The sequence below is a fragment of the Castor canadensis genome, chromosome 6 (assembly GCF_047511655.1).
Source record: "Castor canadensis chromosome 6, mCasCan1.hap1v2, whole genome shotgun sequence".
Classification (NCBI taxonomy): Eukaryota; Metazoa; Chordata; class Mammalia; order Rodentia; family Castoridae; genus Castor; species Castor canadensis.
The window spans coordinates 48874880-48902312 of NC_133391.1; the positions used below are offsets into that span (position 1 = coordinate 48874880).

Consider the following 27433-nt stretch of genomic DNA (forward strand, 5'->3'; position numbering starts at 1 on the left):
CTGAGGAAGCACAGTGTCCTGAATTCAAACCCCAATATCAAAAAATCACCAAAAAAATAATGTTAAATGTTAATTTCGTTAGTGTTAAATATACGCATATTGTTGCATACCCATTCTTCTAAGCTTTTCATCTTGAAAACTAAAGCTCTATACCCATAAAGCAATAACTCACCATTCCTTCCTTACCTAGAGTCAACTGCAATTGTACTTTTCAATCTATAAATGTAATTACTGTATGATTCCACTCTGTAAAATAACTCCAGTATTTTTTTTCCATATGGATTATGTTATTTAGAATAGTGTCATGAAGGTCCATCCATATTTTAGCATGTGCCAGATTTTCAGTATTGTTTAAAGCTGAAATGTATTCCATTGTATTTATATATCACATCATGTTTATCTGCTCATCCACAGATGGAGGCTTTGGTTGACTCCACCTTTCAACTGTTGTGAATAATACTTCAGGGATTGTGAGTATACAGATATAATTAATGACCCTGCTTTTAGTGATTTGGGGCATATTCCTTTGAGTGAAAAAGCTGAATCATACAGTAAATCAATTTATCACTTTTGAAGAACCACCATACTGCTTTCGCTAAAGTCTGTAGCATTTTACATTCCTACCAGTCATGTATAAGGTTTGAACACATATTCTTGCTAAAATTTCTTTCATGATTTTTAAGTAGCCATCCTAATGGGACTGAGGAGTATCTTAATGTGGTGTTGATTTACATTTCCCAAGATCAACATGCAGAATATTTTTCTAGTATTGATCATTGCTTTTCTTCTATAGAGAAATGTTCATTCAAATCCTTTGCTAATTTCTGAATTAGGTTGTTTGACTTTTTTGTCATTGGTTTGTTGGAGTTCTTTTTTATGTTCTAGATGTTAACACCTCAGATATATGACTTGCAAATATTTACTCTTGTTATGTAGGCTTCCTTATCTATGTGGATTGTATTATTTATGTAATCAAATTTACCATTTGTTTGTTGGTGCTGGTGCTTTGGGAATTGCATCCAAGAAGCCACTGTCAAATCCAATGTCATGAAACTTTTACCTGATTTTTTTTCTTTCAACAGTTTTGTAATTTTAAGAGTTATGACAAACCCACAGTTAACATCATACTCAATGATGAGATACTGAAATCTAATATTCTAGGATCAGGAAGAACACAAGGATGCACACTTTGCCACTTCCACTTAATATAATATTGAACACAAAAATTAGGCAAGAATAATAAATAAAAGCTATCCAACTTGAAAAGGGAAGTGTTTGCTATTGACACGACATGATCTTATATGTAGAATATATTTAGAAATCTACCTTTGTCACTATAGGTTGATTCATAACACATTGATTCAATGCTTTTGATAATATGTATGTGAAATATTCTGAAAAATGTCATGAGAATAAACAGTGGCTGTCACAAACCACTAGTAAGCATCACCTGTGACAAAATAAAATGACCTTATTGTTATAATTATTGATCTACAAAAAATATAGCATTTGTTTTTTCTTGGCTCTTAAAACAAATCTATAAAATTTAATTCTACTGCTTGTGATGAATGAGGGCCATATAATTTAGGATCCTGCAAAGCCTTCCTGATTTCATCTATAGAAGCTAGGACTTTATTCTACTCTGTATCAGAAAATCTGGCTTAAATTTCCAACAGCTGTTTAAATAATTTCTTTTAGTTTTTATTTTTCCTTGAAGTATTAGAGGGTAAAAATTGAAGATGGTTAAAAGATGTAAAAATGAATTAAAGGGAGTTAAAGGGGAAAAAAACAAATCAGTTAGCCCTGATCTTTAAGAACTTCATTGAACTGCTCTTGAAATGTATATCATGATATGAAAACCATGGAAAGCCTTTATTATTTTTATTAGTTATGAATTTATATTATGTATAGCCAGTCTGGATTTAATACCAGATAAATAGAATCTTCCATTAAAACATTGTGGATCCATTGGGATAGAGCAGTTTGATACAATTCATTAAATTTTAAAGACATGTTTAATCTTGGGCATGATGGTACATGCCTATTATCCCAGTCATTAGGAGGCTGAGACAGGAGGATATAGAGTTCAAGGCCAGCCTGCTCTACATAGTGAAACCCTGCCTTAAAAAACTTAACAATTTTTGTTCCATTAGTACATTTTGTGGAGATTATAGCTCTAGAATATTTGTCACTGTGCTTGTCAGTGAAATAGACTCCTGAATAAGAAAAAAAAAAGTATTGTTTCCCATTCTAGTAATTCTTAAAGATCTACTGCTATTAACATGCTATTTAATAGTATATGCATATCAGTTAGGGTTCCATTGTCTAGCTTGGAAAAATGGTCACCATATACATAAATATGTCTACTTAATCGATTAAATATTTAGATTTTACTAATTTCTGACATGAAAATAAAGTAGAGTTTGTATATGAGCTTGTCACCTTGTGTTCCTTCATCACTGCAAAACAAGTATGGAGAGAAAGCAAATATTTCTCAAAATTATTTGGAGTCAGAAAGCTTCTGGAATTAAAGATTTTCATCATGAAGGTGAAACTTATTTGTACCATCTGCATATTAATGCATCTTGTTGTTTTAAAATTTCTCTTTTTGTTAGCTGCAGTCTGCCAGACACAAAATACAGAATATTTAGGGCTCCTTCAGGAAAAATGCAGTAAAAAAACAGGACAATTAAGTTAAGCAGGACATCTGGTGACATGAAGAATGTGACAGGTGATTAGAATTCTCTGTCAAAAGAGGAAAGATTGCTTATGGCTCCCACAGACTTTTTAGGTGACATAAAGTTAAAATAGAAAAGAGAATAAAAATTATTTCCTTCCTTGGCTCTACCAGAGAGCACTTGGCTGTAGCTTTGGTAGGAGACAAAGAGACAAACCAGGAGAGGTTTTAGAAGGTGTTTCCTTTGAAGGTGGCTCTACTGTTCCCTGAGGAGGGTGGGAATCCTTTGAGGAGAGGACTGGGGAGTTCTCAGAGGCCTGATGGATTTTGTTGTCATGGAAACCTGGCTGTCATGTAGAGATTAGCTAGGAGGGATGGGCCCTTCAGACTGTAAGGTGAAAGTTAATTTTAATGAAATATTAATTTCAGGATTGTAACTTGTGCATCCCTTTGTTATCAAAGTAAAGTGCAAGAGGAGTGTTTGGTTACAAAAGTCCTTTAACTGTATTATGTGTTTGAATTTCTTGTTAAAATTTCTAAAGTTGAGTACAGTGAAATTTGTTTTGTTTTGTTTTCTTGAGGCAGAGTCCCACTACTTAGCCCAGATATCCTGGAATTTGCAATCCTTCTGCCTCCTGAATGCTGGGATTATAGATGTGTAACATCATGCCTCTTTTAAACACTAAATAATCTGGAAATTGATATTGGTCATCCACTACAGGTAACTAGTATTTGTGCAAAAAATTTCTTCAAGGACAGACAATATTTAAACTGAGATTTCATGGCTAGAGAAATGTTTGAATGTGAATATATTAAGTTTTGGGGGGGAATGTTTCAAGGTGTTTGGAGAAAGTGATGGCGATCCAGTCTGGTGACTCAGAATCTCTGATTGCTCTGAGACAGAAATGGACAATGAGACCCTCTAGTCCATCATTCTTGGAAGCACACACTTATTCCTGGCTTCCTGGATGCAGGGTGGCAGAGCACATCCAGTTTCCAGTTTCTCTTATGCTGAAGCAGTCTTTGCAATCATGCTGTACCTAAAAAGGGAGGATAAAAGTCTGTTCCTTAAATGTTATATAAGCATACTCATACTAACAATTTTCAAATGAAAAAATTAAAGATAAAATACAGATTCAAGTCAAAAGTGTATTTAGTATAAATAGTAATTCTTTTGGTGCTGGACATTGGTGGCTCACATCTGTAATCCTAGCTACTCAGGAGGCAGAGATCAGGAGGATGGCAGTTCGAAGGCAGCCCAGACAAATAGTTTGAGAGCTCCTAGCTCAAAAAACAAATTAAAATAAAAAAGGACTGGTGGAGTGGGTCAAGGTGTAGACCCTGAGTTCAAGCCCCAGTACTAGTACTATAAAGAAATAATAATTCTTTCAGTTAGTAAATGTCTTATAAGTGAATAATTAGGTACACATTGAAGTGTGCACAGTCAGTCAGTATACCAGAAACCTTCTTTGTGGTCTCTCCTAGTCATCACTCCCTGGGGCAAAAGGGTTCTCTATCCTGACTTCTAAAAGCACAGTTTAGTTTTGCCTGGTTTTGAACTTTACATCAAAGGAATCACATAGTGACACACGCATGCTTGTCTGGCTTCTTTTGCCCATTCTGCTGTGTTTTTTACCTCCCCTTCTGCTATAGTTTTATTATTTATTTCTCTTCCTTTTTTAAAATTAACATTTGAGGTATAACTTACACACAGTAAAACTGACTCATTTTACAAGGGGGGGTCTCCATTACATGATATTGGATGTTTGTCATCAAGGTCTAGGACCTTTCTTTCACCTTGAAGTGTCCTGTGCCCTTTTGCAGTTTTTCCCTTTTCTGTTCCCAGAAGCTAGTTTGCTTACTTACAGCTTTGGTTTTTCTAGAATTTCACCAGATGGAATCATACCATGTGTAGCATTTGTGTTGAATTCTTTCAATTGGCTTGGAATGCGCTTTGGTCATATCGTGTGTGATTTGTTCATTTTCATTGCTCTGTTACCTGTTGTAGGAATGTATGCCTGACCCATTCTGTTGATGGATAGCAACGCTGCCTGAATTTCCATCTTGTGTGAGCCATGCTCCCCTGACCACTCTTATGTGTCTTTGGTGAACATATGTGTGTGTTTCTTCCAGTTACATATAGAGAAGTGAAACTGCTGAGTGTGGTTTTTGTAGATGCTGCCGGAAGCCGAAAGGTTTCTTTTGTTTTGTTTTTGTGTGTGTGTGTTATGGTCCCAGTGTTTTTTGTTTGCTTGTTTGTGTTTTGTTTGGTGTTTGAACTCAGAGATTTTCACTTCATGGGCAGGTACTATACAACCTGACTCAGAACTGCAGGGTTTTTTTTGTGAAATAAGGTCATGTTTTTCGCCTGGGCTGCCTGGACCATGATGTTCCTATTTATGACTTTCACAGGAGCTGGGATAAGAAGCATGAGTCCCCACACCCAGCTTTTTCTGTTGAGAGTATGTCTCACAAACTTTTTGCCCAGGCTGGCCTGGAACCATGATCCTTCTTAACTCAGCCTCATGCATAGCTTGAATGACAGGCATGAGCCACAGCACTCAAATATTAGTTGAGATGGGGTCTTGCTAACTTATTTGCCTGGGATGACTTCTAACCACAGTCTTTCTAATTTCAGACTACTGAGTTACTAGGATTACAGGGGTGGACCATCAGTTCCTAGCTTTTATTTTTAGGAGAGAGTCTCATTGACTTTGCCCTGGCTGGCATGGAATAGCCAGTTCTTTTGCTTCCACCTTCCAAGTAGCTGAGATTACAGGCCTGCACCATCACACCTGGCTTGCCTACAATTTTTTAAAGATTGTGCCAAGGTATATACCATCCCACCACTGTGTGAAAGTCTAGGCTTTTCTTTCATCTTCACCAGCACTTGATGTTGCCTTTTTGTTTTTGTCTATTCTGTGGGTTATTGGCTGCAATATAAGAATAAGAAAAAAACAGTAATAAATTACCATCTGTAGGAGCTTCTCACCAGCAAACTTTAATGTGATGAGTTTATCTTACTGACTCTTCCTCTGGGTTTTCTGTAATAAAATTATTTGTAACTCTGTATTATACTGCCATTCATATAATCAGTGATAAAAGTCCATAGTCTTAGAATTATCTGGAATATCAAATTTCCATGATATATGTGTGATAATTGAATTTTGGTAGTGGGCAATTGGGAGGAGAAGAGAGAGAAGTAAAGGCTAACTAAGTAGGATGCTTGTGTTCTTTGTGGGTTTTTGAGACAAGGTCTCTCTATGTGGTTCAGGATGAACTAAAACTCTCAATCTTCCTGCCTCAGCCTCCTGAGTGCTGAGATTGTAAGGGTGAATCATCATGCCCAGTCTGGTTGCCTGTTTTTACATTGTTTTATTCTCAAGACCATTGAGAAACTAATCTATTTAGTTACTTAAAATACTGCTTTTAATCTTAAGACAGTGATTGATCTAATAGGAAGAGTTTTTTTGTTGTTTATTTGCTTTTGCTTTTGTTTTTGAAAGGTGAGGGTGGAGGAGCCTATAGAATATCTTCAGAAATCCACAAACTGGTTTTTAGATAGTTGGAAATTTATGTGCTATCCAGTCAACCAAATATTACAAGAAACTGGGGTTCTAATGAAGAGTATGAAGGCACACTGAGTAGTGCAGGTCCCCTTGCAGTGGGACAGGAGCAGGGATGTTGGTATCTCACTGAAGCTATCAGACACAAGTGACATCTGTTTACACACACTAAGATATCAACAGGCTTTTCCTCTTTTTAAGTTTTTTTCTTACAATTTAAAAATTATAATGGTCTTTTGTTGATGATAGGAACTTTGTCCCCTGTGGTCCCATACTTTTTTAAACTGTTTTCTTTCTTATAGATGCTCCTTTAAAATAATTGACAGAAAAAACAGCCTGGTGAAGAGATTTACAGAAAGGATGTGTGTCTACCAAAAGGAACTGGTGGCAACCCAGAGGTCTCTGGAGATCCATATTGATTCTGAGATTTAGGAAGAGGCATTCGTTAGAACTACAAATGGAGTGTCTCTTTATTGGGGTGCTCAACATGAGGATTGGGGAAGGCATGCTGCCTGGGTAATTGGTTCCAGTAAAATTTTATCATGTATGTACAGAGTATCTCTGTTGGGAAGCAAAGCAGTTAATAAGTGATCGAAAGTGTCTTCTTGCTACAGTTTTGATTTATAGGACACATTAACATTTTTAATCAACTTTGAAGAAAGAATTGGCACATATGATACTGTTCAGTTCTTCATCTGAAAGAAACTAAAAGGGTTACTTAAGGAAGCAAAAGTGACTTGTGACATGAGGAAAACTTACCCCAAAAAACCCATCCCGTGTGGTTCTTTTCATACACAGATGCTGCAGACTACTGAACCAAATAGCTACCATAGAAGAAATGCCTCAAAAGCTGAGTGTCAGGGACTCATAGTCCAGGTCAGAGCAGGTCATTATGTCTGTAGGTAACTGAAGGGTTGCTGTATTGTGGTCCACTGCAAATAAGGGATTTGTTTGAGGACACAAAGAGATAGGATCCTGAAACATCCTTCAGTGAAAAGGGTGTGAGGACTGTAAAAGTTAGGACAGATATGTGGCTTGGAAATTTAACAATGTACTGATAGGGGTCTCAGGTCCCTCTCACCAGTACAGGAATAACCAACTTCTGGTCTCTAGCTGGAGCAGCCTAGGAGAGAGATCCCATTTAAAGTGTTAAGATATGTATATCTGGCAGTGAAGGGAATCAGGAAGATCCTGACATCAATGGAGTTTGCTGGAACCAATGTAAAAGAAATTAAAAATAATTGACTTTGGGTTTTTTTTTTTTCATAAATTATTTTATTAACTTATGTCACTAAACAATTGTCCAGTACCTTATAAGAATAAATTACCATAAGCCTTGAGTTTTGTTTATTTATTTATTTATTTATATTTTTTACTTTTTATTTTATTTTATTTTTGTTTATTTATTCACATGTGCATACGTGATTTGGGTCATTTCTCCACCCTGCCTCCCTGTCCCCGTTCCAGGCAGGTCCTGTTCTGCCCTTATCACTGATTTTGTTGAAGAAAAGACATAAGCATAATAAGAAAGACATAGTGTTTTTGCTAGTTGAATTAAGGATAGCTGTACAGAGAGATTCTTACTATTGCTTTCATGTACCCATATGTTACGACCCATGTTGATTCAACTCTAACTGATCTTTACATTGGTTCCTGATCACCTGCTCATGATAACTTGTTGTTTTAAGGTTCCGGTATTAGCTCCTTTGGAGTGGGGACATCAAATGCTTTCATATTTTGGGTTTTCTATCTATTCCTGTATCTCCCATATGTGCTCTCCCCGTGTCTTCTGATCCAGATCCAACCACATTGCTGCATTTGCCCTACATCTAAAGTCTGCATATGAAGGAGAACATATGATTTTTGGTCTTCTGAGCCTGGCTGACCTCACTCAGAATGATGTTCTCCAGTTCCCATCCATTTACCTGCAAATGATAAGGTTTCATTTTCTTCATGGCTGAGTAAAATTCCATTGTGTACAAGTAACACATTTTCTTGATCCATTCATCAATAGTGGGGCATCTTGGTTGTTTCCAGAACTTTGATATTGTGAATAGTGCTGCAATAAACATGGTGTGCAGGTGTCTCTGGAGTAACCTGTGTTGCATTACTTTGGGTATATCTCCAGGAGTGGGATTGCTGGATCTTATGGCAGTTCTATGTTTAGATTTTTAAGAAGTCTCCAAATTTTTTTCCAGAGTGGTTGCACCAGCTTGAATTCCCACCAGGAGTGGATCAGGGTTCCTTTTTCTGCACAGCCTTGCCAGCACATGTTGGTTGTGGTGGTTTGGATGATGGCTATTCTAACAGGGATAAGGTGGAATCTTAGTGTGGTTTTGGTTTACATTTCCTTTATAGCCAGAGATGGTGAGCATTTTTTCCTGTGATTTTTGGCCATTTGAATTTCTTCTTTTGAAAAATTTCTGTTTAGTTCAGTTGCCCATTTCTTTATTGGTTCATTGATTTTAGGAGAATTTCATTTCTTAAGTTCCCTGTATATTCTGGTTATCAGTCCCTACACTCTGGAACAAATAGGTATAGGCAAAGACTTCCTCAGTAGAACCACAGAAGCCCAGCAACTAAGGGAAAGTATGAATAAATGGGACTTCATAAAATTAGAAAGCTTCTGCACAGCAAAAGAAATGGTCTTTAAACTGAAAGACCATGCACAGAGTGGGAGAAAATATTTGCCAGTTAAAATAACTGACTTTTGACATCAGGTTTCTGTTTCTTTAGTGTTTTGTTTTTCAAACTTTCACCATGAAATTAGGTGTGAAGTTTAGTGTACAGTGGTATATTTTCCTTAATCCACACAAGAGTCTTTATTTTAATGTAGATAAATAAAATTGTGGAAATTTGTAGAACATACAACTAATACTCCCTTCTTTTCTCAATTGATAGGAATAGAGAAGGGAAAAATAAATTGATTTTCATTGATAAAGCAATGTTCATATGATTATTTAAATGAGGATTACGATATGAGTTAGAGGTACCACCCTCTACCTAAGCCAAAGCAAGTTTTCTAACAAATTTCACTCTTTCAAAAGTGCCCTGGCACCTAGAATAGTCAAATTCCTAGACATGGCATGTTCTGTTGGCCATGAGTTGATTTATTTGTGAACTTATCTGTCAACTTAATTGTGAATATCCATCTGGCCTTCCTCTAGTATCCTGTAACAGTTTTATAGGAATCCAGATGTGATCAGTTTGTCAACATAAAGAGACAAATCATACTGTGTATGGAAGAATCAGAACACAGTCTAGATACATGCTTTGAGAGAAGTGCGATATGTGGAGATGAAGGTGCCTGTTGCCTACATCTTGAGAATATTGCAACATCACTAAACTTGTCAAGTAATATCTCATGAAATTTTGGCCTGGAATCTCAATAGTATGCAGCAGTTTAAAAAAGAACTGAAAGCCTTTTCTCTATTCTTAAATAATGAGTCTATGTTGGCTTACTTTACATTAGTTAAGAGCATGAATGAGTTATAAGATTTTGATTTTTTTAAAAATTAGAATAGGGATTGAATTCAGGATCTCAACCCTAAAGTCTCACACATGCTAGGGAACTGCTCTACTACTGAGTTGCATCCCTGGTTTTGACTTTTTAAAATAAAAATTTCATATATATGTGAATAAGAAATATGAAATATGCACAGAAATTTCATGTTCCTGAACCACATAGCTACCACACAAGAATTGTCTCAAAAGCTCAGTATCAGATCCTCATAGTCCAGGCTGTGATTATGTGTGAAGGTAACTAAGAAGTTGCTGCATTGTGGTTCCATGTAAATCACAGACTTGAGTGAGGACAACAGGAAATTGGGCCCTGAAACATCGCTCAGTGAAAATCATTGAGGACTGTTGCCAAGAGGCCTTGACTGAAAGCTATCTCACTTCTGTGTGTTCTTTGCTTTGTGTTATTTTTTTCCGCATCTGTCTTCTCTGCTTAGATGGGTATAATAACTCTATATTGGCTCTTCAGTGTGAACAACTGACAATCATAGGGTATTAGTTTGGTAAGGATGCTTACGAAAGTACCTCAGACTCAGTGGCTTAAAACTGAAGTTTATTTTCTCTCAACTCTGGAAGCTATAAGTCTGAGTTCTGGGTGTCATTGATAGGATTGGGTTTTTTCTGAGTTCCTTCTCCTTGACTTGTAGATGGCCATCCCCTGCTCTCTGCTTTTACTCTGTGTCTCTGTCCTAATCACCACCAGTTACATTGGATTCATGTCTACTTAATCACCTCATTTTAAGTTAAATTACCTTTTTAAAGACCCCCATCTCCAAATAGTCACATTCTGAGGTACAGAGGGTGAGGATGTCAACTTGAGTTATGGGCAACAATTCAGCCTATCACATAAGGCAAGCATTTGACAAAGTGCTGTGGTCTGTGTGACTAGTTTCTATTTTAATAATAATAGCTAGCATTTGTTGACTTGTGCCAAATACTATTTCATAGTATATTCATTTATTCACATAATTCTCACAATTTCCCTATAGGTAGATATGGGTCTGCTTTACATAAGGACACTGAGAAGTAACTTGCTCACCTTTTCACAGTTACTTTCGGGGTTCCATATTGAAACCTAGATAGTCGTATTCTAAAGTCCTCTTCATAATGTACCCTGTTATTGAACATTACTAATCTGCCCAGTGTTGGCTCCAACTTTAGGTATGGTGGTAAACACCTGCAATCCCATCACTCTGGAGCTGGAGTAAGAGAATTGCTATTTTGAGGCTAGGCTGGGGTACTTAAAAAGACAATTTCTCAGTAAAAGAACAAAGCAAAATAAAACTCTGAGTATTTTGACTCTGTATTTTTGCTTTTTTCCACTTTTGTGTGTGTTGCAAAAGAACCATGTGTAAACTTGGATTCACACTGACCTCTATTCAGGGAGGTCCAGTTATCTGAAGTTAGGCTGATGATACTCTGGGAAGGAAATAATCATTCTTTAGAATACCATTTCATTTGGACTTCATAACAAAGGTTTGAAGAATTAACAAGTCCTGTTTCTGGTCTGAACTGGAAAAGGAGTTGATGGAAAAGATTAAAATGTGGGAAGAAGAGCAATCAAAGATGTCTTTGATGAATGGACAGAAACTTGTAGAACAGCAATGGGAGATGCATCAGTTGAAGAAAGCAAGAGTAAAGCAGAAACAAATTAAGTGTCAATACAAGTTGGGAAAAGACAAAGATGGCACTTTAAGCAGCATAGGGTCTCTGCCCAGCATCATGACTGGTTGAAGAGCAAGTAGTCTAAGCACTTTTAGCTCAAGTTGCAGAGATCTGGCCTTAGATTTCTGGTCCATCCCAAACATGCTTTCTTACTGGGGCACTTCACTGTTGCTTCTCACTTTCACACAGCACCTGCAGTACAAAACAGAGATGGAAACAGGGATGGTCTGTGACAGTTCTCCCCAGATGCAAAGAAGCAAGGACAGGCTCCCAATACTCCTGGAAAAATACACAAGGCAAATATATTTTTTGTGAAACACTGTTTGCAAGGTAATTCAGAGGCTAGGGTTTTTTGTCCTGCCTTGCCTTCTGTCATTCCAGGTTGAGTTCATTTGAGAGTGAATGGAAGACCATATTTAATGCTGAGCAGCAGCTTATAGGACAGTGAGGAAGTGTCAGCTCTGGCATGCCAGTGCTTGAGCCATGTATTAAACTTCCTTTCTTTTCCTAGTTTGCTAAGATGTTTTCTCTAGTGAATGTTAACAACCCTATGTCACCAACTAAACAGTATTTTCTCCTTTCACATGGATGTCTGATGAATACAGTGATTATTTTTTATATTCTTGAATAATGTTTTTAATGGAATGAGGCTTATTTGATCTTATGCATGTTTTAAATATACTTCTAGAGTTTCTGAGTTAATATTTAGAATTTCACATGTACAAATTTTCCACTTTTATTTTCCTGTATTGTCCTTCTAGCTTTATATGGATTAGGAATCAAGATTATGTTAACCATTTAAAACAATATGAACAGCTCTTTTCTGTATATTTTCTAGGAGGAAGACTCACAAAAGGTAAAAAATAATTTTGGGGAGGGATAAAATAAAAATTTGGAAGGAAGCCTCTTTACTATTATTTTATTTTTGTATAGTTTTGTTGTTGGTCTACTTCAATTTTCTTCCTGCACTAATTTTGGTGTTTCCAAACTGGCTTTTATGTAGTTAAATTTAATTTTCAGTAATTTTTCATTTTGCATATCTCTGCTAGAATTGTTTTCACTTTTTTCTCTTAATTAGTGCTCAACATTGTGAAATGTTTATATTATTTAACTTTTCAGAGAATGTGGCTATAGCTTTGTTCTTCTCATACATTGTCTTCCTTGATTTCCAGTTTACTGATTTTAGTCATTGCTACTTTTTCTTATTTCTTATAAATATTGTCTAGTTTTCCTTTACCCAAACTGTATATTTAGTTTAATGCATTCGTTAAAAAATTTCATAATAATGGTATTCCACACTATTTCTCTCAAAGTAACATTTTAACTTGTACTATTGTAAGTGCTATTCTGTGTTTATATTTCCTTTTTTATATATTTTTAATTATATTCATTACACAGGGGGATTCATAGTGATTCTGATGAGACTTACATTGTACATTAGTTACATTGCCCCCATCATCTCTCCCCTTTAAACCCCTCCCCATCCCATTTAAAGCAATTGCAAGAGGTTTCTTAGTTCTGTTTCACATAGGAATATGAAGTCCACCTATGACATACCATCACCTTAATCTCCTTAATTCTTCTTTTCTCCCACCCATTGTATCTATTTTATTGTCCTGTTTTTGTTATTAATATTTGAGTTGATGTTCAAATGGTTGTCTCAGTGTATGCCTTCTATGAGTGTGCTTTACTTTGGTCCATTCAACCCCTTCATCTTTCTGCTGACTCAAGGATTATTTAATATGATACCATCTATGGAGGTGTCACAATGTTTTGAACTGGTACAGCTACACTTTGCTGTTAATTTTTAATTCTATTGCTGTTTGTTTAGAGAACTTTACTTTTTGACACTGAGAATCACAACTGTGTTCAGCTGTAGAAAACCTCTCTACAGGCCTGGAGTTACTGTTGTAAATTCCATTTCTACTCAGAATGTATCTTCTCCAAAATCTAAGAGCTTGAACATAATGTTTCAATTGCTCTGATTTTTTTTTGATTGTTGCTTGTCTAATTTATCTCTTAGTTTATTAAGAGTATGTTAATATTATCAATTATTTATTATTTAATCTATATTTATTTTATCTGGTGATCTACTTTAAGGTTGTATCTTTAAGTGGTATAAATTTCAGGTAGACCACCTAAGATTTAATACATATGCTTGCACACACGTGCACACACACACACACACACAGGCCTATTTCTACCTTGTTTCTAAAGGTCATTATAATAAAGTATTTTCTTATTTAAAAAATTATAGGGAATTGGGAGGAACATGGCATCATGAATATGTCATGCTGAGGAACTCAGTCTTTCTTAACAGCAAATATTAAAAAATGAGGCTCCATTGTACAAATCTAGCTGTAAATTGGGGTTTATATTTTCTATAGTTCTTAACTGTTAAAGATGCTAAAGTTTTATTGCCATACATTTCTTACTTAATAAAGCAGTTATGAAAAAGTTGTTTAACCAATTCAGATAAATAAAGACTAATATTTTCATACCTGTCTTTTTTCCAAGATGAAGAAATGAAATATTGTTATGAAACTTGATTCCATAAATTTTGTGCTACAGTGAAGCATTATTACTGAGGGTTTTTTTGGGTGGTTCTGTTATTTCTAGACATTTATAAACTGGCTCCCCAAATATCATAATAATGATATGCTGATAAGACAAATCCATCTTTATTTCTTATCAAATTAAGGAAGAAAACCATCACGCAGATTTTACCAATGTTTCAGACAGGGGAAGAAGTGTTTTGGTTTCTTGAGAATTGGGAGCATATGACTTTCAAAATAGGGGTATAAAACAGTCCAGGATGGGTGTAAATACCAAAGTGAAGATATTGAGAAAGGATTTCAAAACTCTCAAGGTTTAAACTGTCTATTGATGCCTCTGTTTGAGAACGTTGATGAGTCTTTCGTGATGTTCCTGAAATGAATAATCAGACACGTGCTTGAGCTGGACAATTTCTGAAAAGTAGTGCTATCGAAGACAATCTAATAGCAAAGTCACAGTAAGATGTCATTTTGATTCTCAGTATCCATGCTCAGCTCAGGAATAGACGGTTTTGTTTCCTAAATATATTTCTTTATTTTCCTTTGTATCAGTATCTTCTTACAACAACTTACTTTCAATTTATTTTAGAGTTTATAAAATCCACTGCTCTTTAAACTTGTTTCCTTCCTTATACAGAGTATGTTAGTTCACTCAGCTGCAGTTCTCCTTTTTCACTTATGCCTACAGATCTAATAATATCTATAGGCTAAGTCATCAGTGGCAACCCAGAGCCCAGGCACACAGCCTTGATATGATGATATGGCATTGACACTGATGTCCTTCTGTACATACTCTTGCTTCTGGATATGTTCCAGATCAGGTGACATACTCTTAATTTCTATTATGTGTCCCAAGTCCACAGACAAAAGTTCTTTTTCCCTCCCTCACTTTAATTTCTTGCTTTTATTTTATTTCTCCCAAACATTCCTTGGTTTGCTTTCTTGGTCTCCAGTGCCTCATCCACCAACCCTTTCCCTTGTTCTCCTGCCACTGTAATTCATATACACTATATTCATATAAAATCTATTGTAACAGTTGTTATTCTCCTCAACTTTCTGGATTCTGAGGTTTATCTCATACTTTGAACCATACTCAGACTGGTTCAAGGAATCCGTTATCAACCAAATAAAGGAAATGCTTTGTTGTTTGTGTTTAGACTTTTGTTCCAGTGAAATATTCAGCTTGACAATTTTTCTAACTTTTAATCTATTTACATGATTTCATGAATAAGTAACAGATTCACATATGCTTGTTTACCTGTTCAGTCTTAGAATTCACACTTTCTACTTAACAGTAATCCTAAAACATGTGGTTGGGATTTTTAGATCCATTACTATAAATTGTTCTGAAATTTATTTAAACACTTTACTTTTATAAATAACATAGGAAAAATGACTCTTTGTTCTCTGCAAGAATATACTTACTTTTAAAAGTGCTCAGAATTTCTACACATTGAACACAAGTTGCTTCATTCATTTCTCATGCAGCCTATGGAGAAGTCCAAGCAGGTGTGAGGACCCTCTGTAGAGGATGACTCTACAAAGAAAACATAGGTGCATATGCAAAATTAGGTGATTTCCCCAAATTCCAACAACAAATGTCTCAAGGCTAGGCCTGTATATTGAATAATTCCTTAAAAAGTAAACAATTAACAAGGTTGGGTGTATATGTTCTTACTGGAAAACTATTCTCTAAATTTTGAGAATTTTTCTTCACAGGTAAAAAAATTAGCAACATAGCTACTTTGAGGATTTTAGATTATTCTAATATGAGAACTTTGGATCCAGTTTAGAAAAGCAGTGCGCTTCCCTCTCAACTTTATGCAGTTTGATTTCTCCAAAAAATAGTCAAATGACCATGCGTAATTTTGCTTTGTTAGGTTAATGGCTTCATCAAAAATCTTAAAATAAGAGCAAATGTCCTCAATTTTGGAAAATGTTAATGAATAAAATGACTAAACTCTACAGTCCACCGCAAAGCCTGAATATAAAATAAGATGTTGTTTATTTTACTATTCACTGTGGCATCATATACTTGGGTCCTTCTAATTGTTATTGCTTTGTTCAGAACACATTGTTCACTTGATGTGCTAGTAAAATCCAACTTGTTCTCGCTTAGAATATTCTTGGTACATTAAAAAACAATGAAGGCAACAAAATGATAAATACTTGATATTCTCATTTTGTGTATTCATAGCATCTGTCTAAAAAGCTATTATGAAAATGAATAAATGTCTTGTAACTTACAGTTTAAAAGCAGTTCCATTTATCCAAATGTGCACTTACCATTCATAATAATTACAAGCATACCACTCTACTCATTGTGATGTGTTGCTCTATGCAAAGGAAAAAGACTCTAGATGCAGAAAATATGTCTGCATAAGTTCATTTGCTCAAGAACAGTTGTAAATGCTTAAAGTAGTCACAAGTGTGGACTATGGTGGGAAAGGGAACCCACTGTGATACTAAAATTTAGCAGTGGCATTTTGGTTACTAAGCAGGGTCTCTCAAAGCAGACCACAGGTATCACCATGGGTTTCCATGAAGGGAAGGTTTAGGAAGAGTCTTGTCTTCTGCTGATCTCAACATGCACAGACTCTCACTTCTGATGCTCAGTAACATGTACAGGAAAGGAAGTCATGTCAGAAAGTCACCTACTGTGACTTTGATGTTTTGTGGGGAGGTATAAAGCAACGGGTGTGGTTCAAAACTGAAAAAGCCATGGAAACAGTTTTCAACTCACAACACTGCAATCTCACTTATCTTGGTGCTGGTCTGCTTTGCTGGAAATCATGTGGAGGACAGAGAGGGACAGCACAGTCAGGGGCTCCAGGACAGTTCTCTCCTCCTTGAAGAGTGGAGTGTTTCTCCTCCTGCCCCAACCTGACACACAGACTGATTAAACTATGTCCTCTTTAAGCTTCTGCCCCCTGGATTTAAAGACTGTGACTTGATCACCAAAGCAAATGGACCAAAGGAACTTGGAATCAGTTTATTGCCTCAAGTCCTAACTTTACACTTTAACAACATTATCTTTTACTGGCAGATATAAATATCTTACTGATTCTCTTGACCTAAGTTATACCATTAGTTTTCTGGTACCTACAGATGAGACCTGGACATGAAGTGGTTATTAATGTGGCCACCTACATGTGATGGAATAAAGTCTTCTTATATCCTACCATCTTCCATGGGAAATACATAAACTGGTCTAGTCTTCCAGGAGTTCCTGAAAATATTAATCAAAAAAGTTGTAAGCATGTGATATGCCACTGATATTTTAAAAATAAGTTCAGAAAGTGCAAATTCTTAAAGTAACCAGCCACTGAGAATGTCTTTGGGACATTTTGTGTGATAGTTAGCAGGGCTGTCTATGTCTAGAACACTGATGTGGCGTGTTGCATTCATGTCTGGCAAAGAAACCATCAGGCTGTGAGAACCACAATGCCAATGGTTACTCTAAGGATCTTATTCCTCATTAGTCTGTCATGGGCAGTCTTCCCTCAGGCTACAGTTGCTGCTTTTCCCATGAAGAGCCAAAAAAAACTTTCTCCCTTTGCCCCTAATTTTCTTTCTTCCTAGGAAATATTTCTGTCCTAGATATCATTATTATTTAGATAAGCAGATGCTCAAGTTGAGTTCCTAATTCAGAACTCCCTAATGATACTTACTACTAATTACTTTGTCTTTTGATCAACTCTTCCCCATAAGAATAAGGGTGTCATGTTTATAGAAGTAAATTTATCTTACTCAATTTTGCATTTCCCAGCGACAATGTCACTTTGTTTCACTGTGATGCTATAGCCATGTACTTTGTGAAATATATTCCTGTGCTAGCTAAAGGTGACCACCTGTTATATTGAACATCAATATTTTGCAAATCTAATGGATTCAGTATTAACTTCTTGCTCACATAACAGTGCAGTACAGAATTACTTTGATGGATTGGAATGAAGGCCAGACTCCTATGTACCTAGGTTCTCCAGCAGCATCTTCAGTAGTCCTTGTATTTACAGCCAGAGGCCAGGTGGAGAGACTTGGAGAGATTCACAGCTGCTCAGTCCACCCCTCAGTCACAACTAGAGAGAAGGGCTGCACCTCTAATGCCTGGCTTCTTCCTTATGGAAAAAAGTGCACTATGAAGTTGTTTTATGGGCTTATTTCTTAAATGTTATATGAGTTTAGTGCTCTGGTGCTCTTAACTTACCACGGGACATCAAATAAGAAGTACAGTCATAGTGTATTTTAGTCTATGCAAAGCTTGAGGTATTTTCTTGCCAAGCACTTGGAACTGTTCTTGTTCATTGTCTTCCTTTCACTGTCTGTGGTCTCAACCATCCTCTACAGTCTCTTTGCATGGACCAGTGTTACCTTGTAGTCATTTACAGTGGTGCCCTTGTGATAGTGAGACTGTGTTTGGGGCTGCACTTGTACTTTTGGGGCACCAACACTTTACTGCAATTTTGACTGCAGAAGTAGCAAAGACTTCAAATAGTAAAGTTTGTGAATTTGGGGTGTTGAACATTTGATATTTGCCCTATTGTGTTGATGATTTTTAACATGAATTTCAGTTAATTTTTTGATGGTTTGGTTTGGAGAATTTCAGACATCACACTTATTTAAGTATCCTTAGACCCTCTCTAAAATTGAAGTTGAATTGACTTTTTTATCAGAAAACACATCAATATTTTAAAATATCACTTCATTAGCTTTAGGCTGTTTTTTCCAAAAATAAAAATAAACCCAGGGAAACATTTGTTTCATTAATTTCAGAGTGATAAAACTGTGGCCTGAAAAATGTTATAAGGTGTTTTTTGCTGCAGTTATAAGTTGAAAAAGTACAGTTGTAGAATGGAGAATTGAAATAAATTTAGTGAAAGAGGTGTTAAACAATCTTGAACAGGAGGAAGAATGAACAAACAATAATACTACTTAGTTTTTTTCTTTAAATCAACAGTGATAGGTGGAAAGGTCAAATAAAACAGTTTTGAGCAAAATGAGAATAAGTGTGTAGATCCATCTTTTCATTGTTACATTCATCAATAAGAGTGTATTTGTAATATCACACATGCTATACTTAATAACTCTTCAAAGATTTTTTTCCCATCAGTGCTTGGTTATAGAGATACTACAATGGCTCTGTGTATTTCAAAGCTCAGTCTAAGATACTTGGGTCCAAGATCATATGGGAAGTAAGAAAAATTATAGGCTTTTATAGGCAGCATTTCAGTTCAGTGTCATGATTTGACATTGCAAAATGCAGTGTGATATTTAGAATTTACTGGAGACATAAGACATTGCAGTGAAGGAGAGGGATGATTTAACAAGATCTACCATGAGGCCATATTCATACCAATCAGTGCAGAATTGCATTATTGGATATCCATGTAAATTATTGACCTTCTTGTAAAAAAGAACATTTTTTTAAACACTAAAATAACATGAGTGGCATCTCCTCTTCTATTACTTTACTTGCCATCGGAAGTCATTTGGGTCAGTAGGGTATAGTGGAACATGCCTGCAATTGCAACACAAGAGAGGTTGAGGTAGGAGGACATGAGTTCAAGGCTAGCCTAAAGTATGCAGTGAGATCTTACTAGAGAGGAGAGGGAAGGTACTCATGTGGTTTAATATTATACTCAGAATCAAAGCTTATATGTAATCTAGGGATAACATATTCATAGATCACACTTCTAGATACATACATATATCTGAAAAGAGAGAGATTTTTGGCCAAAAAATCAATCAGAGGAGAGGGCTGCTGGTGGCCAAAAGTGACAGCATAATCCTGCTGTTTCATAATGGAAAAAATGTTTACACATGAGTTTAACAGTGGGAAGATGAGTAAGCAGTGCTGATGCAGGATGATGGGTTGATGGCAATACACTTAGGACTTTATTATGGGGCATTTTAAACAACACAAATTAGGCAAATACTCTACCACTGGTAACTACTAGCATAAAAGACAAAACAGACTGTTCTTATCTGTAAAAAGGTACAATGTTCATGTAGTGGTTATACTAATAAGTTATTACTTACTGGGAAGCAAACATGAATATTAATATTTTTCCATGAATACATCCCTAAAAGTAAAATCTGATCTTTGTTTTGTTGTAGCAAATCACTTGAAAGTGAATTGCTAGAATGCATACATTTTAATCAATTACAAATTTTTAATGTCATTATTTAACATCTAAAATTCTTCAAGATTGTAACTTCAAACATGAATCAAACTTGTCTTCTCCTCTTCACCATCTCCTTTTTATAAACTAAAAGGAACATCAAGTTTTTACAGTGGGAAAGGCAACTTGAATTTACTTCCATGTATCTGTTATTCTTACCTGTGATAAAGTCCCCTCTTTGAATAAGTATGAGTTAAAAGACACACGCAAGGCATTTTTAGCCTTAGGGAATTATCATTTCCTTATGTGAATTCTCTTTCATTTCACACATAGAACATAGACTATTTATTTGTATTTTAATATCAAAACAATCTACTTAAATGTCATTATATTTCTACATAAATACAGTATAATACATTTTTGTTCAAATGTTGGGTGTAAAAATTTAAAGCTCAACAAGTCAAATAAATGAAACTTAAATAGCAAACTCTTATGTTTGCTTTACCACACACTCATGCTTACACACTCTATGCATATACAGGTAAACACACACATACATATGTTTGTGTGGTTTGGTGTATTCTCTTTCGCTACACATTGGATGCTACATCATAGTAATATACTACATTTTTTGTCCATTTGCCTACTATGACTATTTACTAGTCGGTTGTTTACCTGTGTGTTATTTTCTTTATTGCTCCAACAAGTAGCTTTATACATTCTCCTCACATTCCTGTGCTCCTGTGTACTTCCCTAGAGGGGGTACTGCATTTGTAATTGTGGGGTTAGAAGATATGTCAGTTTCACTTTATTCTTTTAAATTATCCTTCAGAGTGAATACCAATTTGCATCTGCTTCATCAGCAGCACTTAACACTGTTAAGGAGCTTGTTTATGTCAACAGTGGGAGAAAATGTTAGCCCGTTACAATTTTGTGTCCAATATTATTATGTTTAATTAAATTGAGCAACTCATTATTATTGTTCCAGCCATTCTTTGAGAATTGCCTGCTTATAACTTTTGCCTACTATTCAACTCATTTTTTTGATCACTTCTAATTAACTTAAAGTGCTACAAGACACAAATCTAAATCACTTGTTTATATATTGAGAATATTTTCTCATATTTCTTTCTGCATTTGCCACTAACAGTGGTGTATATTATGCTAAAATATTTTAAAATTGTACTAGGAAATGTATTCATTTCACTTTTTTCTGTATGATTATTTTGAAGGGCTTAAAGAAATATGTTAACCCATAGTAATGTGTTTTTTGATAATTTCATTATTCTGCTTTATTCACATGTCTTTTAATGCAAGTGTGTGTAAAGTTAACCATTTCAATGTGAATTTCCTTAGAAATGTGGAATCCAATTATTTGCAATTTATTAGAGAATTTTATCAGATTTATTTAATATATTCTAGTACCTACTGAAATGCATTGATTGGTAAATTACTCATGGTGTCTCTCTTTATTTCACATTGTTTGCATAGTTTGAGTGGAATGAATACTAAAAATATATAGAATACAAACTATAAGAATAATAATTCTTTACAGTATCATATTGTTAATGGTGGTGTTGACATTTTTACTCTCTTTGATGTATGAAGTTGAGATATTAAGAAAAATTCTGTTAGAATTCTTGGGAACCATAATTTTCTACAAGGAACAATGTAAGGTATGTAAGATTATGCAAGACATTCTCATTCTGAATGTACTTCATTATCCTACCAAAAGGTACATTTCCCCTGTGAAAATTCATTGCCAAGATGGAGTCATCGCTGCTCTCTCCCCTGAAATGCAACCCAGAGGCCACATCAGGTCCTGGATGTCTGCTTCAGGGATACCCTCACTGAACCAACCACAAAAACAGCCTTCATGATCTAATTCTTTATGTACCCAAAGTTGACAATGATCACCATGAGACTATGTACATCACATATATAGTAATCCCTGCATTTGATAACAAGAGTGTGCCAGCTCCTGGACACTCCATAAGTGCTAATGAGCTTTCCCCCATAAACTCTCTACCTTACCTTTGTTCCCCAGACAGGCCAGTGGTCACTGGAGCCTGTTCATGTGTGCCCCACATGGCAATCCTCTTTTCTGTTCCTTCTCCTTTACTGAAGATTCTCCTCTGCACTGTCCTTTGACTTTGACATCTCCTCCAAGGTTGCCTCAGTATGATTGTCTCCACCTAGGAGGACACCAACAGCTGTGTGTGCACTGAACTCAGACACTAACAGGACAAATCTGAGCCTCTTTAGGAAGAGTGAGGTTTTTCATTGTCCTTGCTGTGTGGGTTAGGATATGATCATCAGAAGCAAGGGCCATACAGGTGCCCTGTGCTGCTGCCTTTCTAAGAGGTTTTGTGTAATTCCTGCAGGCTTGGATACATTTTAGGTCAGTAGTGACTATGGAAATCATGTACTTACCAGTGTTATTAATTCTCTGCCAACATTGTTTCAGAATCCTGTATACTTTCCTAAGAAAAGCACCCTTTAAAAAGGTTATTTTTCAAAGGAAAACAAAGAAGCTTTTCTAAGTTGTATGGAATGATTTTCTGAGCAATGCTGAGAATGAAGTTGCAATTATAGCCAAAACACTGCATAACGCAACATTGCTATGGTGTGTGCGTGTGCATGTGTGTGTGTGTGTGTGTAGTCAAATTCATTTAATTGTGTTTCACACATTTTTGGTCACTGAACTAAGTAATTTTTTTTTTAACATTTCATACATCTGTTAAATTGTTTATTCTAGGATTCACTAAGCATCTACTGTGTTCACAGTACTTTGACACAAAAAGTCCCTGGGAGAAGGATACAACTAAATTGAAACATTGTAATAAGCGCAAGTATAGTTTCTGAATATAGTTATTTAAAAAGTCAAAGAAGAAATGAAATATTTTTCCTCAGTTTCAAATGTCTGAGAATAAACTCGTTATATTTCAATGTGAGAGTAATATTGGTTATTCAAATATCAGTGAATAATAAATTACTAACATTAGATATATCTGAAATAGTACATTTGATTAAAATGTAGTTGGTAACAAGTATATTCTTTAACATTAAAAAGCTATATGAATATTTACATGAAAATTTGCTCCATGCTTTGCCTATCAGTCAGAAAAAAAGCATTCTGTTCTGTCTTGTGAGATTTCCCTGTGGTTCAACAATTACCTAAAACTTACAAAAGCCTATTTAATTCATTAGATGAAAATGACTGAGAAAAAATTCAAGCATTATCTCATCAATGTAATTCTTCCAGGTTTTATATACACACACCAATTAAAATTATTTCTTGGAGCCCAGGCCGGCGGCGGTGCGGGAGCCATGGCGGCATCGGAGGCGGAGGCGGAGGCGGCGGCGGCGGCGGCGGCGGCTGTGTCCGCGGCTCTGGCTGCAGCTGCCCTGACTGTCACGATGGCCGCGAGGGGAGCCGCCGCCGCCGCCTCGGAGCCATGGGGACCTCCAGGACCCCGGCTGAGAGGTAGCCGCCCGCGACCCACGGCGTCGAGGCGGCAGCCCGCGGCCCCGGCGCCGCCGACCCGGGAGCTGATCCAGCCGTCAGTAAGTGAGTTGTCCCAGGCCATGCGGATCAATATCCTGTGCACCGTGCGCGGCTGGGGCAAGATCCTGCCCAACAGCCCCACGCTCAACATGCACCTGGTCAAGAGCCACTGCCTGCAGGATGGCATAGTAAATCCAACAATAAGAAAAGATTTGAAAACTATACCAAAATTCTACTGTTGTCCAACTGAAGGATGTCCTAGAGGCCCTGAAAGACCATTTTCTCAGTTTTCTCTTATAAAACAGCACTTCATGAAGATGCATGCCAAGAAGACGCATAAATGCAGCAAGTGCAGCAATTGCTATGGCACCGAGTGGGTCTTGAAAAGACACGCGGAGGACTGTGGCAAGACCTTCCAGTGCACGTGTGGCTGTCCCTATGCCAGCAGAACAGCATTGCAGTCTCAAATCTACCAAACTGGCCACGAGATTCCTGCAGAACACAGGGATCCACCTAGTAAAAAAAGTAAAATGGAAAACTACCTGCAAACCCAGAAATTTCCAAGAAAACTAGTGAATCCTTGAGCAACCAACCAGTGCCTCAGCCAGACACTCAAGAACTAAAAACTTCAGAGATAAAACTAGTAACCTCTATTGAAGACTCTTGCAGCTCTAGTGCCAGGAAGCAGTGTGTCATGACACCTCCTAGATACCCTCAGAAGTTGCTTTTACCAAAGCCCAGAGTGGCCTTGGTCAAACTTCAGTCATGCAGTTTTCTCCCATGCCTGTCTTTGTGTCTACAGCCGACTCTTCGGTCCAGCCGGTGGTATTAGGTGTGGATCAGGGCTCCTCCACAGGTGCTGTACACTTAGTGCCCTTGTCAGTAGGAACCCTGATCCTTGGCCTGGATTCAGAGGCTTGCTCTCTGAAGGAGAGCCTACCTGTTTCAAAAATTATCAATCGTGTTATCGAGCCAATTAGTACAGGTGTTCAAGTGAACTTAGGTAAAAGTCCATCTAGTCCTTTGCAAGAACTAGGAAACACACGTCAAAAGAACAGCATTTCTTCAATCAACATACAGACTAAACTGACCTATGCCTCACCAGACTTGATACCTTCTGCTCAGTTGCTTGGCCTGGACTCCTCTGTGATGTCCTGTTCCCAGACTGATCTGTCCTTTGATTCTCAAGTGTCTCTCCCCATTAGTGTTCACACCCAGACGTTTCTGCCCAGCTCTAAGGTAACTTCGTCCATAGCTGCTCAGACCGATGGGTTTATAGACAACTGTTTCCAGCCAGGTGGGATCTCCAGAGAAACCCAAACCAGTGGGATACAAGGCACCACAGATGCCCAAGTACCAATGGACCAAGCTGGAATGTGCAGAGACATTTTTGAGACTATGCACTCATCATGTGATGTTCAAACAGACAATATCATAAGTAGCAGCCTAGCAGCAGAGACAGTGACTCATGGTTTGTTACCTCAGAATGACCCTAAGACTTTAAATCAAGATATTGAGAAATCTGCACCCATTTTAAACTTCAGTGCACAGAACATGACAGCCAGACCCAAACCATAGATTTACTCAGTGACTTAGAAAACATCTTGTCAAGTAACCTTCCTGGTCAGACACTGCATAACTGTAGTCTTTTGTCTGACATGAATCCTGGCCTGACACCCAGCTCCCATCTGGTCCAGCCCAAAATCCTGGGATAGATTTTGATATTGAAGAGTTCTTTTCAGCCTCAAATATGGAGACTCAGACTGAAGAGAGTGAACTTAGCAGCATGAACACTGAGCCAGTCTTGGAATCACTGGACATAGAGACCCAGACTGACTTCTTACTCGCAGACCCCTCTGCTCAGACCTATGGGTACAGAGGAAGTTTGAACTTCTTAGGCCTGGAGATGTTTCACACACAGACACAAACAGACTTAAACTTCTTCTTAGACAGTAGCCCTCCTCTGCCCCTAGGCAGTATTCTGAAACACTCCATGAGCATTTGTCTGACACAGAGAAGCAAACCGAAGGAACCTCCACCATTAGACACACACCTGCTTTAGAGAGCGAGGTTCGGTTGAACAGTGCAGAGACACAGACCATGCGTTCTGGCTTTGAAGCCCTGGGAAGCTTGTTCTTCACCAGCAATGAAACTCAGACAGCGATGGATGACTTTCTTTTGGCTGATTTGGCCTGGAACACGATGGAGTCTCAGTTCAGCTCTGTAGAAACTCAGACGTGCCGAGCTGCACACAGTCTCCAACTTCTGAAGGTGGAGTCCATGCTGCAACAGTATCTGCTGCTCTCTTATGGATTTAGAACACAGAGCAGGAACAACAGTGCTGGCTATGGAATGTATTAGGTGATGTGGCTGTTGATTCTCTGTGGGTCTTTGCCTTTTGCACTTGTAAACATGAAATCTGTGTATAAATGTGAGTGTATATAAAGTTTAAGTTGACCTAAAAACAAATGTGTGGCCTACATTTGCTCCTTCACAACTAGTCTTTCCATCGTTTTTTAAAAAAAATTTCACACCTATAAAACCCATACAGCCATTTAGCTGAAGCCAGGCTTTCCAGGTATGAGGGTGCAAACTTAAACCTTCAAAATGTTTTAGTGGTCTAACACACTTAAACTGCACCTAAAACACTTCAGCCAATGATGCCTCTGTGGTTGGAGACTCCTGCTCAGCAGCTGCATCTGCTTTGCTGTCTCCCACTGAGGGAAACTACAGCTCACTTTAGCTTTTGCAAGTTATCGTGTGGTCATGCTCATCCCTGCTCTCACGGGCTGTTACTGCTGCCAGCATGAATGTACAGTCCTTACTCAGTTTATTGTTACAAAGTTTCTGCCTAGCAAAAGAGCTATAAGCACTTAGTGTAAATAGCCATCCTTCTAGTACAAGTGAGACATCGAAACCACAGGAACCTAAGTGGTGAAATCATGCCTATTTCTTTGAAAAGAAAGCTTTCCTCTGCTGTCAACCACCATTAATCCAGAAGACATCTGATCAAATGTATGCATTTCCCCATGCCAGCCGGCAGCCAGTTCTGCAGCAGACACCCAGCTAGGTGTCTTCTGGTGCCAGGCAGTTCTGACAGTGCCTGGAGTCCAGGCCTCCAGAGCTTCTAACCAGCTAGAAATTGGGAATCCCATGACCCCTTCCTTGTGGTCAGTTAATTTGCTAGATCATCTCACAGAACTCAGGGAAGCATTGTTATTGCAAAGGACACAGATGAAAAGACACACAGGGTGAGGTGTGTGGGAAGGGTCACACACCTCCACACCCTCTCCTGGCACATCACCTTCCTGGAACTTCCACGTATTTGTTCAGCTATCTAGTATGCTCCAAAGTCCTTTGGGTTTGGGGGGAGAAATGACTCAAACATTTTATGCACATATGAATAAAAGAAAAAAAAGTCCTTTGGGTTTTTAATAGGAGCTTCACTAAATGGGCATGATTGATTAATCACTGATGACTAACAACCTTCAGCTCTTCTCCCCTCCCTGAAGGTTGGTGGGAAGGTGAGGTGGAAAATGTTCCTAACCCTCTAAGCATGCCTTCATCTCTTCTGTGACCAGTCCCCATCCTGAAGCTCCCTAGGGGCTACCAGCCACCAGTGATCTGATTAGCATGTGAACAAAACACTGTGGCATTACAAGATATTAGGAGCTGTGTGCCAGGCAGGAAGACCAAATATATATTTCACATTGTTACATCTGTTTGCAGTTGTCCTTCCTGATCTCCACAGCAGGCCAGAGTGGGGCTCCAGAGTAGCATCTTTAGCAAACCCAGGCTGTGTACAAGTTTGTCTCTTAAGT

At 37.4% G+C, this 27433-nt stretch overlaps 1 pseudogene; it reads left to right on the forward strand.

The window, feature by feature from the left end:
• Positions 1-23509: 23509 nt before the first annotated feature.
• LOC141423878 (ATM interactor pseudogene) lies at positions 23510-25881 on the forward strand (annotated as a pseudogene).
• Positions 25882-27433: the final 1552 nt, after the last annotated feature.